Source organism: Monodelphis domestica, chromosome 1 (genome assembly GCF_027887165.1).
Source record: "Monodelphis domestica isolate mMonDom1 chromosome 1, mMonDom1.pri, whole genome shotgun sequence".
Lineage (NCBI taxonomy): Eukaryota > Metazoa > Chordata > Mammalia > Didelphimorphia > Didelphidae > Monodelphis > Monodelphis domestica.
In genome coordinates, this window is record NC_077227.1 from 506,528,253 (window position 1) to 506,544,749 (window position 16,497).

General features: G+C 46.2%; 1 protein-coding gene across 4 annotated transcripts in view; it reads left to right on the top strand.

Annotated features, from left to right (window-relative positions):
- The first annotated feature begins 535 nt into the window (after positions 1-535).
- Positions 536-16,497, top strand: part of SULF2 (sulfatase 2) — a 138,222-nt gene continuing 122,260 nt past the window's right edge. Inside the window, exon 1 of one of the 4 annotated variants that reach the window (XM_056812988.1) lies at positions 536-831. The gene's annotated coding sequence lies outside the window, so the exon portion shown is untranslated. Of the gene's footprint in view, positions 832-1,034; positions 1,623-16,497 lie in introns of those variants that run through there. The other 3 variants (XM_007475775.3, XM_001379265.5, XM_007475776.3) reach the window with 3 other exon arrangements.

Genomic DNA, 16,497 nt, shown 5'->3' on the forward strand with positions numbered 1-16,497 from the left:
AACTTTTCACGCCAGAGTAAACCTTATCAACGGGATTCTTGTTTTATCACATTTGATTTGTTATAAATGGCTGGCCCAGGACAGCTATTAACCCCTTTCCCAACATCTGTTCCCTTTCTAGTTAGTCCTGTCTCTTGTCCCTGTAATCTGTCTCTCCAGCTTCCCTTTCTCACCTCTCACCTCTCTCTCTCTCACCTCTCTCTCTCTCTCTCTCTCTCTCTCTCTCTCTCTCTCTCTCTCTCTCTCTCTCTCTCTCTCTCTCTCACTCTCGCTCTCCCTCTCTCGCTTTCTTCCCTTCCTTCTCTCTCCTCCTCCCCCACCCTATTTGCTCTCTCCAGCTTCACTTTCTCTCCTCCCCTTCCCCCACCTCGATTTGCTCTCCTGGTGTCTCAAGCTCGATTTCTACCATTTCAGTAAAACACATCTGTTTCAACTCAGAGCAGGCTGTGTGAGAGGACTGAGTAAGTGTGCTTGTGTGTATGTGTGTATGCGCGCGTGTGCATGCAGTGTGTGTGTGTGTGAGTGTGTGTGTATATGCACGCACGCGCCCGCGACAGAGAAGGAGCCTGGGTCTGGGTCTGTGTGTGAGCAGTGACCCGAGAAGAAGGGGGGGGACACAGGCAGCCCACCGTTCCCCCTCCTTCCTCCCCTCCCCCCCCTCCCCAAATGCTGCGCTCCTGCGCCGTGTCTGACTACCCGTCTCCCATCGCTGAGGCGGCTGCGGAGGCTGGACTTTGAACAAGTGCTCAGAGCCCTGGAGCTGGTCCGGCAGCCGGTCCTTGGGTCCTGCAGCCAGCGGGACCGCGTCACCGTGGGCGGGGGATCCGGGAGGTAAAAAATAAAAAAATCAAACTTATTGGGGGGAAGAAGAATTGGGGGGGGGGGGGCTCGGGCTGCTGTTTCCTCCAGGTTTTTGTTTTGAAATGGGAGCCCGAGGCCCCCTGCCAGGGGTTAATCGCCACCTCCCTTCTCTCCTCCCCTCTCTCCACCTCTTTCTCCTCCTCCTCCTCCTCCTCCCTTGCTCCCCCCCCCCCCCCCCCCGGCTCCCCGCGCAGGGCTGGCGGCTGGCGGGCTGCGCGGATCGGCGGCTGCTGGGGCTGTGCCGGTGCCCGGAGCTGCCTCGGGATCGGGGTATTTAAAGCCGCCGGGTTGCAAAAGCCAGACTCTCCCGAGCGAGCAGAGCGCACAAGGCTGGGAGGCGGGGGCACACACGGGCGCACACTCTCTCTCTCTCTCTCTCTCTCTCTCTCTCTCTCTCTCTCTCTCGCTCGCTCGCTCTCTCTCTCTCTCTCTCTCTCGCTCTCTCTCGCTCTCTCTCCTCTCCTCTCTCTCTCTCTCTCTCTCTCCCTCCCTGGCCGTGGCGGAGGAGTGGCTGCAGCAGCGGCAGCGGCGTCGATAGTGGTGGTGCCTGGGGCCGCTCGGAGCCTCCGGCAGGGGAAGGAGCCGGAGCCGGAGCTGGAGCGGGCACTGCGCTGAGCCAGGCGGCTCTCCTCGGCATGCAGCGCCTCGGAGCTGCCGGCTCCCCGCAGCCGGCGCGGGCTGCGGCACAGGCAGAGGCGGCTGCGCCCCGCTCTGGCTGAGACTGAGGCGGTGCCAGTGGCAGCAACGTTCCCTGCGCCCCGGTGAGTGGGGCGCACTCCGGGAGCCCAGCCCCGGCTAGGGAGGGAAAGCCGCCCTGGCTCCGGAATGAGAATGAGGGACCAGGGAACCCCTGCCCCCGCATGGGATCTAAGGTCTCTTCTTCCCCAAGGCTAAGGGATGCTTACCTGGGGGAGCAGGGTCAATACCTGGTGGGGGGAAGAGGACGCGTGGCGAGGGGAACAGGTGTATGAGTGGAGGAGATGGGGTAGTAGGAGGGACGGTGAGCGTGGAGAGGGGGGAAAACCTTAGTCCTAGCGGGGAGCAGATCATTGGGGAGGCTAACCCATTCCCTCTCAGATCGGCCCCCCACGTCCTAAGACAGTGAGGTGGCTGGCAGTCTGGCGCTCAAGTGAGGTGAGGGGCTGACCTGCGGGACCATAAACGCTGCTGGTGCAAATAATACTGAGCTGAAGCCTGAAAAATTCAAACCGCTGGAGGGAGTCGGGGTGGCTTGTGAATGGACTGATGCTTCCCCCCCCCCACACACACACACACACCTTTTCTTCTCCCTTTTTGGGGTCCCTTGTTTAGTGGGGATAAAGAGCTAAACTAGACCGCCTCTGGTATAGCCCCAGGAGCGGGTAGGATTCTGACCGAGCCCCTGGACTCCTCTCGCCCCGAGGCTTACGCGGGGAGTAGAGTCTGAGTGGACTCTGGCTGGGCTTGCACTCGGTGAGCCGGCTTTGTCAGTTCCTTCTTCTCTGGGGGTTAAACTCAGTAGGAAGCTGAAAAGAACATCCGAGGGCCAGTCACGGGAATGAGGAGTACAGTAGGGCCACTGGGGAATGAGGAGATCCCGGTGGGGAATATCGGTTTTTAAAATGTGTAGCTTGTTTCCCGGGTCTGGTCTTCCCGGGACCACAGAGAGACACTCTCCCTCCCCCGCCTCCCCTAGTGTTTTAGAAAGCCTTAGGGGTGGAGATTTGGGCATTCTTCTCAAATACCTTTACTCAGTTCCTTAGAAGCAGAAGGTTCCCAGCGTGGAGAAAATGAAATTTAAGTCTATGGTTCCTTTTCTGTGAAATAGCACACGTTCTTACTTCCCCTATGTGCCCCGACTGGATTTAAATACAGAACAACCCATCCTGCTTTCGTTACTCATGCGGCCAAGCCCCCCACCCCCAATTCATTTCCCAACCTTTTTCCTGCTCAGTTCCCTCTTTCCCTCTGTTTGTGTTTTAATCACTTTTCAGTTAAGAGTAAATATTTAATTAATTAAGTAATTAAATTCAGCTTATGTGTGAATCTGGGTATTTGCACATCTGTGCATACTGGTAAAACCTCTCTCCACCCCATCTGCCCTTTTCCCTCCTCTAGCCCTCCCCATTCTCCCCTCTCCTCTCTTTATGGCCAGGGGTTTGCGAAAGGGGAGTTGCTGAAAGATACTCTTCTTGTTTAGGGTGAACTCCTCGGGGTAGGAGCTAAAATGCCCATATGAAGCCTAAGCAGGTAAAAAAAAAAAAGGCTTCCTTTTGAGAGCCCCACCCCCTGAACCTCTGCTTTTAGAAGTGAGCATTTATTCTTATCTTGTTCACAGAAAAGGAAAGTTCTTCCTGCAACTATACAAACTATTGCAGAATCACGGGAGAGTTTTAATTAAATTAAATCCATTCATTAAATAAGGGGAGGGGATGGAGAACCTCACTGAAGGGCAGCTTCCCTCTATTCACTTACCCTGTGTAGTGGAAGAGAGAAAAATAATTCAAAACAACCTGTCCCAGTGTGTAATTTAATGTTCTAATAAGCAGCTGGAAGGATGATGGTGCTGGGCTTGGCTAATGAAATGTGAGACATTTACACATAAAGTATCTTCCTTCCCCGGGTAGTTTGTGTGCATAAATGGTTCTGTGAAGTTACCCTCAGGCACAGAAGGGTCAACATGGATTTGTGGTGGCGATGGCGGGCATCTGGAGTGATGTTCGACATTTGAACTTAGAGGGGTTTGCTTTTGTGTTTGGGTGGTTTGTTTTCAACCCTGATCACATGAAGTTTTTAATATAACAGCCTGACATGGGGAAAGAGAGGTGGAGATGGAGTGAGGCGATCTGTATTTGGATTCCAGCTTGGCTTCTTACCAACTATGTGGTGGTAGGCAAGTCATTTGAACCGTCAGAGATTCATTTGCCTCAACTAAACTGAAGGAATAGAAGTGAAAGATTGCTGAGGTCCCTTGGAGTTCCTGCTGTTGCTATGAGTTTGTTTTGTGAATCTCGACTCCACAGAGTATCTCTTTCAAAGAATAGGAAGAGGAGACAGCTGATTGTCCATGATGGGCCAGTAGCCAGTATAGAAGCGAGCATGTGGCTGCTGTGCAGGATAGCCTGAAACAAGCAGGCAGTCAGGGAGAGGCAAGAACCCTTGGTTCTAATCCTGCCTCTGCCCCATTTAGTGGCCATTCGACCCTAGATAAGTCACTTCCCCTCTTCTAGTTCTTACTATCTATATAAGAGAATAAGATTTGGATAAGAGACAGAGGTTCAGTGACCTTTATTTAAAAAGTGTTTTGATAACTATATTTCAATGTAATTAGACTTTATAACCCTATATGTTTTATTTAATGCATTGAAAGGTTATTCTGATTAGAAATCCATCGCTTCGCCATACTTCAAAGGAGCCCATAACACAAAAAAAGGTTAAGAAACTCTAGATTAAAACAGGTCTGCAAAGTACAGCCCATGGACCAAATCCAGCCTGCCTATGTTTGTACCACCTGCCAGCTAAAATTTTTTTTCCATCTAAAATAAAAATTAAAATGTAAAAAAACATTCTTAACTCATGGAATGTGGGCAGGAATTTGGCAGCCCCGGGATTAGAAGATGTCAGAGCTCTTGTTCTAGCACCATCGTGGTTCACCTTCCCATCATTCCCTCACTCAGTTTTAAATGTCCTTTTGAGTTTGGAGGATATCTTCATGTTTCTTTCTCTGTATAGTTCTCATCGGCCCATTCAAATCAAACTGGTATCCAAAGTGGTCATTCCATCGACCATCTCTATGCCTTCACCTAAGCTGTCTCCTATCCCTGACAGGTACACTCCTTTCTCACCTCTGACTCTTAAAATCCCTGTTTCACCATAAATTCAAGGCTCAGCTCCTACCAGTAGCTAGATGTCTCCTTTCTTCACAGCTCCTTAAGGCAAAGACTCTTTTGTGTGTGTGTGTGTTTCAAAGTAGATTATCTTGAATTTATTTGTGTACATGTCCTATTATCATGTAAATATATGTAATATGTATGTAAAGCACTTTACAAGCCTTAACACTAAACCAACTGTATAAATAAAACATTATGTTGATAATGATTCTGTTGTATATCCCTTCCCCCCTCACTTCTAGACTTGCAAGCTCTTTGAGGTCAGAGATCATTTGGCTTTTCTCTCTGTCCTTATCAGCTAGCATGTAGCTTGCACATAGTAGGAAGCGTTTAGCAAGTATCTGTCAGATTGTGTGAATTCGGTGTTTTCCTTGGTGGGAGTGGGATGGCCACCGGGCAAGATTCTTTTGTGTTTATATTAAGAATGTAGAACAGATTCATGCTGGACATTCCTTGTAACTTAGACATGCTTCCTTGCCTATGCAGGGAAAGTGATCATATAGTAAAAGAGCAGCCTAATAGTGTGCTTAGCTCATTGTCTGGAGGGAAGAGAAATGGCAGCTTTTATTCTTCCTTTTTCTTTTTGTTTATGACCCATCCTTCTGCCCCTTCTATGCCTGCATACCTATCTCTTCCAGCTGAAACATGAAATAATGAATGTGAGGGGTTAAAAAAAATTGGAAAAACAACAATCTTACAGGAGGCCAGCTGCTGTAAGCATGGCTAGCGAGCTGTAGGAGAGTTAGGAACTCCACAGGAGCCAAAACCTCAAGTGGCTGGTTCTGGTGCTTTAAACGTCCACATCTTTGAGGTTCCCTAGTGGTGTGTCTGCTGGGTGTCATGACCCTGGCTTAGCCCTGCTCTGGAAGAGATGATGGTGGCTTTTCTAGAGGTCTGAGGTATGCCATCTGAAAGAGGCCCCCATGGATGAGCCAGGGCCTTACCTGGAAGAACTTCCTTGCTGCTGGTCGCCATGAGCAAAGTCTGCAGAAATATGCCCCCTCCCCAATCTCTTTGAATGAAAGGTGCTATCTAATTGCAAGATCATTAAGATCATTATAATTAATTGGCACCCTGATAAATGGCATGATTGCCTAATTGGGGCTGTTGCTAGGGAACCAGGGCTCATGCCACGTACTGCATCATTGCCAAAATTGAAATGGCACACCTAGCCTGCCTGAGCGGTATATGGAGCTTTACATCCAGCAGTTAACAGGTGGAAGCCAGAATGATGCTTTAGGCCAAGTCACATTCTTTCCCCTTATCATCAGAAGTGGCAGACATTTCTATTGAGCACCTACTAGGTGTACATCGCACATGGCACCTCTGCCCTTGGTTACTATTGCCCTGAGAACAGAGAATGATGCAAATGGAGAGAGTTATTTTTTTCTATATTGAATTTAGTGAAGCATCTCAGTGAGCCTAGTGACAAAAGACCTAGCTGCTGGATGGGCATGTCCGTAAACAGGAGAGGGTGTAGCGTGTCGGAAAGAACTTGGGGTCAGAAGGCCTCTTTGGGGGACCCTGCCGCATGGAGCCCTTGCCTCCTGGCTGTGTGACCTTGGATAAATCATCTGCTTCACAGCCTCTCAGGCAATTCTTCAGATAGTTGTTTTAAGGAAAGGGACTTCCTAAACCTAAAACTATAGAAAAATATAATTGACGTTTATTCTAAGTGAAGAATTGTCTTTAATATTCTCTACACTCCTGTAGCATATATGTGTGTTTGTTGTAATCACATACCATGTAGCGCTCAATTCTATGTTTTCTGAAATTGGTCTTGAATATGTTATGTGTGTGCATGAAAGTTCAACCACAGAGGTTGTGTATGTGTGTATGAGGGACAGACAGAGAGACACAGAGACAGACAGGCAGAGAGAGGGACAAAGAGACACAGAGACAGACAGGCAGAGAGAGAGACAAAGAGACACAGAGACAGACAGGCAGAGAGAGGGAAGGAAAGAGAGAGATGGGCAGAGAGAAACAGGCAGGCAGAGAGAGAGAGAGAGAGACAGACAGACAGAGACAGACAGAGAGGCAGAGAGAGAGACAAAGAGACACAGAGACAGACAGGCAGAGAGAGGGAAGGAAAGAGAGAGATGGGCAGAGAGAAACAGGCAGGCAGAGAGAGAGACAGAGAGACAGAGAGACAGACAGAGACAGACAGAGAGGCAGAGAGAGAGACAAAGAGACACAGAGACAGACAGGCAGAGAGAGGGAAGGAAAGAGAGAGATGGGCAGAGAGAAACAGGCAGGCAGAGAGAGAGACAGACAGAGAGACAGACAGAGACAGACAGAGAGGCAGAGAGAGAGAAAGGACAGAGAGAGAGGGGGGAGAGGGAGGGAGAGACAGAGACAGGCAGAGACAGAGACAGGCAGAGACAGGCAGAGAGAGAGAAAGGACAGAGAGAGAGAGAGGGAGGGAGAGACAGAGGCAGAGAAAGGACAGAGAGAGGGGGAAGAGAGAGGGAGGGGGAAGACAGAAAGAGACAGAGAGAGAGAAGAGGAGGAGGAGGAGGGGAGAGGGAGAGAGGAAGAGACAGAGACAGGGAGATTTTTTCTTTCACCCAAGTTCCTCAAGGGTAGGAACCCAATCTTTTCTCTCTATGTAGATAGATATTGGCCCTGCCCAGCCTCCTGTTATCCCTGTGCTAGCACTTATTGTTGTAACAACCCTCCATTGATTAGGACCTACCAGATGCAAAGCACTGGGCTTCATCATCAGGGGGACGAGCACGTTGCCCACTGAGAGTCTGCCATCTATCCAATTCAGTAAACATCTATTAAATGCCTCACATGTGCCAGGAACTGGGCTTAAAGGGAATAACTTCAGGCCGTACCTCTAGGCTGGTCCAGTGCTAACATATTTTTTTTAAACCCTTACCTTCCCCCTTAGAATCAATACTCTTCATTGGTTCCAAGGCAGAAGAGTGGTAAGGGCTAGGCAATGGGGGTGAAGTGACTTGCCCAGGGTCACACAACTAGGAAGTGTCTGAGGTCAAATTTGAATCCAGGACTTCCCATCTCTAGCTTGACTCATAATCCCCTGAGTCACCTGGCTGCCCCCAATGCTGACATCTTGATTTTATCAGCATCTAGTACCAGCCCTCACCCCACCTCCAGTTCGCAGCCTAGGTAGGCAACACAAGTCCATATTGCCTTGAGGTCCTGACCCGATGCTTGGTGTCCCGCTCTGGCTTCCCAGGACTTTGGGCTGCTATTTGCAGGGCGGTATTCCCAGACTCGTTACAGGGAGCCCTCCTGCGCTTAAGTCGGTTGCCCAGGCCAGCCCCAGGGATGGCGCAGGTACCTGCCCCTCCAGCTGTGTTTGGCCAGGTGGGAGGCCAGATGTTTGAGGAAGGGGCCTGCCAACTCCCTGCTCGCTGACTGAGAATCAGGTGGGCTGGGGGAGAAGGGAAGGTGGGGCCCCACACAGGTCTGATTCCTCAGGCCCCCCACAGAAACTGAGAAGATCTGGGGGGTTTCTCTGCTGAAGAAAGGACAGAAGTGCTCAGCCAGCACACCTCTATGGGATTGCTACCCCCGTCCTCCGTGGGCTTGTGTCCTCCCGGGAGACCCGGCGTGTGCAGAAATACAGGAATACATGTTCATCTGAAGAGGAAGAGAGCCCTACTGAAAGGACCGTGGGTGGATTTCTGGGCATTAAGGCAGTCTCTGTAATCATTTTTAAACTATCTACTAAATGTCTAATGTAGGAGGTCTTTGTGCCAAGCAGCCAGCATGAATCAAAGCATAGGTAAGACACCATCCTGGCCTCATGATGTTTGTGGCTTAGTGACTAACAATGTTCTAGGTGGCACCATGAGTCCTGAGTTCAAATTCCACCTCAGGCACTCCCAGCTTTGTGACCTTAGGCAAGGTTAGTATAGAACCTCTGTCTGCCTCAGTGTTCTTCTTCTGTAAAATGGGGATGATAATAGCACCCACAACCCAGGGTTGTTGTGAGAATCAAATGAGAGAATATTTGTAATAGGCTTAGCACAGTGCCTGGTGCATAGAAGGCACTATATAAATGTTAACTATTATTATTATTATTATTACACATTGGCTCACGGTTATCTAGCTGACCCCAGACTGTGCTTCCCATGCTTTTCAGCCATCCGGTCAGGCAGTATACTTTTCCTTGCTGTTATTCTGCCCATCTGATTATTATCTCCACTTTCCGCCTCTTACTGTAGAAAGTGTAATCAGATCATTCTTACCATTGAAGAGTCAGCATGGCAGAGCGGATAGAGAATTGGCCTGGACGTGAGGAATGCCTGGGTTCAAGTCCTGCCTCTAACAGGATATTGGCGGCGACCCTGGGCAGCTCATTCAGCCTCCCAGCGCTCCTGGGAGCGCTCTCAAACTCTCCAAGTAGCCCAAGAGATGCTGGCCTGTGTAGGAGTCTTTCCACCTGACATCCGCTAGGCGGTGCCATATTGCGCAGAGCATGGGACCTAGAATCTGGAGGACCCAAGTTCAAACATGGCCCCAGACGCTTACTAGCTGTGGAAGCCTGGGCAGCTAGGTAGCAAAGTGGGACCGGAATCAGGAAGATCTGTATTCATGAGTTCAACTCCAGCCTCAGACTCCACACACTCAGAGCTGTGTGACTGCACCCCGTTTGCCTCAGTTTCCTCATCTGTCAAATGAGCTAAAGAAGCGTAATGGTTTAAAAGGTGGCCGTGGCAAACCACTCCAGTATCTTGCTGAGAAAACCCCAAATGGGGTCCCAAAGAGTCTGAAGCAGCACAAGAGCAACACCTTCCTTTTCCCCCTTCCCAACCTCCAGGATTGAATATTTCCCTGAAGTATCTGGACCTGTTTTTCTGAGTAACTGAGTCACATGCAGTGGATGCATGAGGATGTTTCTGCTCTTGATGAGGTAGCTCCTGGACCTTGGCATGATCCCTGTAAGCATTAGGGATCATCCATCATTCAGGGTCAGGGATAAAGGGAGAGAATATGGGGGAGATTGTGCTCTTCTGGTCAGAGCTCAGGGGAAAATCTGGAAGCTGTTTTTTGTTTGTTTGTGTGTTTGTTTTGTTTAAACAAAGTTCCCAATTTCACCTTGTGAAACAAGGTAAATTTTTAAAAATTATTTTATGATTTTTAATAATTTACCTCTCTTTTTAAGTTAAATTAATTTGAATTTTTCATTGTCAGTATTTTTAGATAACATGATTTTTAATAATTTGCCTCTTTTCCATAACACAGTGCCAAAAACACTGATGCCTGACTTGAGACCCACCTTACGTGCTGCCTTCTCCCTGAAAGCTTCTTTGGCTCCCCCCTTTCCCAATAGGAAGTCATTCCCATCTCTCCCACATTTTTCCAGGACTCTACCTGTAGGATTGCACTTTCAGATTTTTTTGCTTTGTGTCCTTTTTCTATGTTCCCACATTTTATCTTCCCTTTTAGGCTGTGAGATCTGGAGTAAGAATTGTTTATATTTAAACAGTACTTCAAAGTTCGTGTCACTTACCTCATTCAGTACAACCCCATGAGGGAGGCACTACAGGCATTATTTTCTCCCTTTTTGACAGATGAGGAAAACCAAAGGTCAGAGATGATCCGCGACAGGCTTGTGTTCATATAGTTTGTAACAATCAGAAGCATTATTTGAACCCAAGTCTCGCCTTCATCTGAATCTAACAGTTTTCCTTAGCATTCTGTCCATGGGAAGGTTGAGGTCCTATCTTAGTCATTTTTAACATTCAACAAATATTTAATAAGCATCTACTATGTGCTCAAAGGAGTCAGCTACATGGCTCAGTGGATAGAGTGCTGGGTCTAGATTTGTATGATCTGAGTTCAAATCCTGTCTCAGATCCTTACTAGAAAAGTGACCCTGGTTAATCTGGTGCTGTTGAGTGCCTAGAGCAGACATTGAAGACCCCAGGGTCATTCTCTGCATCCCAGGCCATTGCCAGTTATCCTGGTGATGTCTTTGGTCCTCTTCAAAAATGGACAAAGGACAACAGTCCAACACCCTTTTTTTTTTTTGAACGTCAATAAATTTATTTCATATTTGAAATCTACAAATCATTTATCTTTTAATTTTTACTTCATAGAATTTTTTGGAAAAACCTTAAATATGAAATGATGCTAATTGCAAATGATTTCTATAGAAGAAAGCATTTTATTAAATCAACTCCTCTTTAGGTCTAGATGTCATGAATTGATAAATTAAGACACAGAGAATAGGGTTAGATTTTTTTAAAACTGAAGTATTTAATTGGGCATATTGTAAAGCAAATGATAACTTCTTGTTTACACTTTTAATCTTGGCTGCATTATTTTTGTTTATACAGTTTTAAATTTAATATAATGAAAATTGCCTATTTTACACCTCATAATGTTATCTATTTCTTATTTAGTCATAAATTCTTCCCTTATCAATAAATTGATCTGAAAGGTAGACTATTCTATGCTCCCTTAATTTGTTTATGAGATCACACTTTAAGTCTAAACCATACGTCCATTTGGACCTAATCTTAGGAGAGCTTTATGAAATAGTAGAGTAAATTGTCTGATTTTGAGCAAGGTGCAAGCTTAGTGTCAACGTCTGTGATTTCTGTGATATACAGTATAAGAGAGAAAAGGAACTTGGGGCTCAGAGAGCCTAAATGATATGCCCAAAATAGCATATGTACAGATAGATTATAAGCTCCTTGAGGGCAAGGACAATCTTGAACTTTTTGGGGTGTGTCCCTGTTGATTTGTATACTTGGCGCATAGTAGGTGCTTAATAAATATTTGTTGAGGGGACATCTGGGAGGTACAGTAGATTGAGATCCAGGCCTAGAGACAGGAGGTCCTAAGTTCAAATCTGGCCTCAGACACTTCCCAGCTGTGTGACCCTGGGCAAGTCACTTGACCCCCATTGCCTAGCCCTTACCACTCTTCTGCCTTGGAGCCAATACACAGTATTGATTCTAAGAAGGAAGGTTGCAGTTTAAAAAGAAATAAATATTGATTGATTGACTGAGCTCGGTGGTTTGGTAGATAGAGAACTGGGCCTGGAATCAGAAAGATCTGGGTTCAAATGTATCCTCAGATACTTACTGATGGTATGACCCCATGTAAGTAATTTAAATACTGTTTGTCACAGTTTCCTCAACTGTACAATGGGAATAATAAGCGTACCTACCAGCTTTGTTGTGAGCATCAAATGACATCATATTTGTAAGGTGCTTAGCCCAGTGTCTAGCACATAATAGGTGTTTAATAAATGTTTCCTTCCCTTCTTTACTTCTCCAGGATTGGAACTCAGGTTCCCAGACTCCAAATCCAGGGCTCTTTCCAAAATACTGTGCCACTAAAGGGATTTCACCAAGCCCCTGATGCTAAAGCAAGAAGGATCAAGTAGGGGGTCTGCATCCCTCGGTTGCTGTGGTTGAGTCGTTTCAGTTGTGTCCAATTCTTCACGACCCCATTTGGGATTTGCTTGGCAGATAGAGTAGCAAAGATAAATTTCCTTTCCCAGCTCATTTTACAGGTGAGGAAACTGAGGCAAGAGGATTAAGTGACTTACCCAGGATGGCATAGCCAATATGCCTCTGAAGCTAGATTTGAACTCTGGCAGAAGTCTTCCTGACTTCAGGTCCAGCGCTCTATCCGCCATGCCACTTAGCTGCCCCCCTGGCCCAAAGATAGCTTCTGATACACACCACTTTAGCTCATTATGTCACCACCCACACATTTTCCTTTAATATCATTAATTTTCATTAATATCATTATTAATATCAGATAATGTCATTTTCTGAAAGAAGTGTTTTGGGGTTGAAATGATAGAATTTCAGGCACCGAGGAAACTGAGGCAAGAGGATTAAGTGACTTACCCAGGATGGCATAGCCAATATGCCTCTGAAGCTAGATTTGAACTCTGGCAGAAGTCTTCCTGACTTCAGGTCCAGCGCTCTATCCGCCATGCCACTTAGCTGCCCCCCTGGCCCAAAGATAGCTTCTGATACACACCACTTTAGCTCATTATGTCACCACCCACACATTTTCCTTTAATATCATTAATTTTCATTAATATCATTATTAATATCAGATAATGTCATTTTCTGAAAGAAGTGTTTTGGGGTTGAAATGATAGAATTTCAGGCACCTTAGCAAGCAGAGCTAGGAGAGAATTTGGGGTTGGGGCTTCTGGGTGCCCTTCAAATCACACTTCACTCCATTTACTTATAAGAGTCAGAGGCAATATAATATAATCAAAACAGCAATCTGGAGTCAGAAGACCTGGGTTCAAACCTCACCTCAATCACTTGGATAAATCTCCAAGACTCGGTTTCCTCATCTTACAGATGAGAAAGTTGGACAAGAAGACTTTATTTTGTTAAGGCAACCAAGGTTATGTGCCTTTTGCCTGGCGTCACACAGACCAGATTTGAACTCAGGAAGATGAATCTTCCTGATTCCAAAACCAGTGCCGGCCCTATTGCACCATCTAGTAACCAAGTGTTTCCAAGTGTTAGCATCAGCCTCTCCTTGCCATTGCAAGTGACTGCCCCTCTGCAAGGCTCAAAATATCCCCCCAATACTCCTTAAGCTTTCCAGCCTGGGCTCTTCAGGGTTGGCGATCCTTAGGGGAGAGCCCCCACGAGTGAGCCTAAGAACCGTGTCTCTCCTGGTGGTGCGGAGCCAAATGGTCTGCGGATGTCTCAGGACCCTCATCTGAAGGATGGAGGCAATTGGCTGTGTCACCAGTTCAGAATCTGGTACGTGTTCACAAGGCCGATGGCATGGGCGTCCCCAGGCAGGAGGTGCACTGACTGGATCACTGACTGGTCCCCCTTCCCCCGACTTCCTCGGCTCTGTCCCAACTGTCATGGTCTTAGCTTCCGCTTCTCCCTCTCCTTCCAACGAACCCATTAGCGTATCTGGTGATGCGGTGAATTCCTAATAGCGGAGAGGCTTCTCGTCGTGTCTCTCCATGGAAAATTGGTCACAGCTCCAGGACTACTTCTGACCTATCAGGCGGCAGGAGCGTCTTCTACCCCTTTACAGTCTATTTCAAGCTGCTAATTAGATTTCACAGCAAACACCGGGTTAGGAATGGACCTGTCATTCTAATTCTCTTGACTCACATTTCTAAATTTAGCCGGTTATTTGGTAAAATTGCTTCAAATGCTCTCACCCAGCTACCAGAACATGTTTCCCAAATAATTGTGAGCTTCAAGCCGTCTCCAAGGAGTGCTAATAAGGAGTTCTTCACCTACTAATGACAGGGATGTAACATGTAGGAACCGTTTATACATCTGTGGGGAGGTGGGGAAGAGAGAGGGAACCCAAGCTGAAAGTAATTACCAAGGTAGAAAAGAACCTGGTCATCATCATTTCTTTTTATATTCCTTGTGGAGGGTAATGGTAATTTCTGTAAGTGTAAACATGCATTCCACGTGGATAAACACACACCTGCACTCGCTACCTTCCAGGAAGAAATGAAACCCTGAGACAGAAATAGATGTCAGTCACTTAGAAAATCATAGAATGGGGGGGGGGGGCATCTGGGTCGCTCCGTGGATGGGGAGTCAGGCCTAGAGATAGGAGGTCCTGGGTTCAAATCTGGTCTCAGACACTTCCCAGCTGTGTGACCCTGGGCAAGTCACTTAACCCTCATTGCCTATCCCTTACCATTCTTCTGCCTTGGAGCCAATATACAGTATTCATTCTAAGACAGAAGGTAAGGGTTAAAAAAGAAAAAAGAAAAAGATCATAGAATGGTAGGGCGGAAAGGTCCCTTAGAACTGGAGGATTAGAGGACGTTGAGCAGGAAGGATCCTGAGCACCTATTTCCCCTCATTTTAGAGATGAGGAAGCTGAGGTTCAGAGGGCCCAAGAGCTAGGAAGCCAAGGAATTGGAGATAGAGCTGGTGTCCCTTGATGCTGCCTAAGGAACAGTGTACGAGCTGAAAAGGGACCCTTTGTGAAATCATCAAATCCGATCACCCTGTTTGCAGGGAGCATCGTTTCTCAAAGTGCCATCCATGGGCCCCTGAGCATCCAATCAACACTATTTCTTGAGGTCAGAACCATTTTCACTTTCAAAACTATTAGTAGTGTTTCTAAGACATTTACATTTCTAACACTGTAAACATGAATAGATGAAACCTATATAAACAAAAACTCTTTGGGATCCTCAATAATGTATAAGAATATAAGAGAATTGGGGCAGCTAGGTAGCTGGGGAGCTCAGTGGATTGAGAGTCAGGCCTGGAGATGGGAGGTCCTAGGTTCAAATCTGGCCTCAGACACTTCCCAGCTGTATGACCCTGGGCAAGTCACTTGACCCCCATTGCCTAGCCTTTACCACTCTTCTGCCTTAGAACCAATACACAGTGTTAATTCCAAGACAGAAGGTGAGGGTTTAAAAAAAGAATATAAGAGAATTTTCAGAAGGGAGAGAATTTGGAACTCAAAACCTAAAAAAAAAAAGTTTAAGATATTGTTTTTATATGTAATAAGGGAAAAATAATTTTTTAAAGGAGTATAAGAGAATCCAAAGCCTAAAAAGTTTGAGATGCACTGGCCTAAAGGATAGAGGGCTAGACTAATAATCAGAAAGTCCTGGGTTTAAATTCTACCTCTGATACTTATACCTATGTGACTTAGCAAGTCAACTAATCTCTTTCAGCTTCAGTTTCCTTATCTATAAAATAAGAATGATAATACCAACCTTACAGGGTTGTTATGTGGCTCAAATGAGATCATATATGCCTTGCAAATATAATAAATAAAGTAACATCAAGGTATAGTGTTGTGTAAGTCAAAGAGAGCTGGCAGTGAAGTCAAGAAGGTCTGAGTTCAAGTCCTGCCTCTGACACAAACTAGATTTGTAACCATGGGCATGTCATTAAATCTCTCAGTGTCCCAGCCAACCACCTCTATAAATTATAGATGAATGGCCAATACACATCCCTACATGAGGGAGCCACAGGAAGCATGGAGTGATGCCACGCAGGACATTCCCAGCTAGGTGGTGTATTAGATAAAGCGCTGGACCTGGAAGCACAGAGACTCATCTTTGTGAATTCAAATCTGGTCTCAGACTCAAGTTGTGTGACCCTAGGCAAGTCACTTAACATTGTTTGCCTCAGTTTCCTCATTTGTAAAATAATGGGCTGGAGAAGGAAATGGCAAACCTAAATGCCAAGAAAACTCCAAATGGAGGTCACAAAATGTCAGACACAGCTGAACAACACCAAACAAAAAAGAAGGGTCAGATTATTTTCTCTGTTTTCACATTCTCATTACACTTAATAACATACAAATAGAAATGATCTATAGATAAATTGCTATTCTGCTTTTTAAAAAAATGCTTAGACTATTGCACAGTGTATAAAATAATTGCCTTTGTTGAATTGTATAAAAAGTATTGGTTTGTGAATTTATCCTCTGTAGGCTCACTGAAAACCTCTTCAGGAAAACTCCAGTAACAGGGACAGCTAGGTGTCACAGTGGACAGAGATTCGAGACTTGTGGTCAGGAGGTCCTGGGTTCAAATCTAACCTCAAATGCTTCCTAGCTGTGTGACCCTGGGCAAGTCACTTAACTCTCATTGTCTAGCCCATAGTGCTCTTCTGTCTCAGAATTGATACTGAGACAGAAGAAAAGGGTTTTTTAAAAAGCCCCCATGACAGATAAGATGATGGACTTAATCTACATGGGCTTGGATTTCTTTTCTTAGGTCTCTTTTGAAAACTGTCCACACCATGCAGTTTCATGATTATAAATATTTAGCATAACAATATCA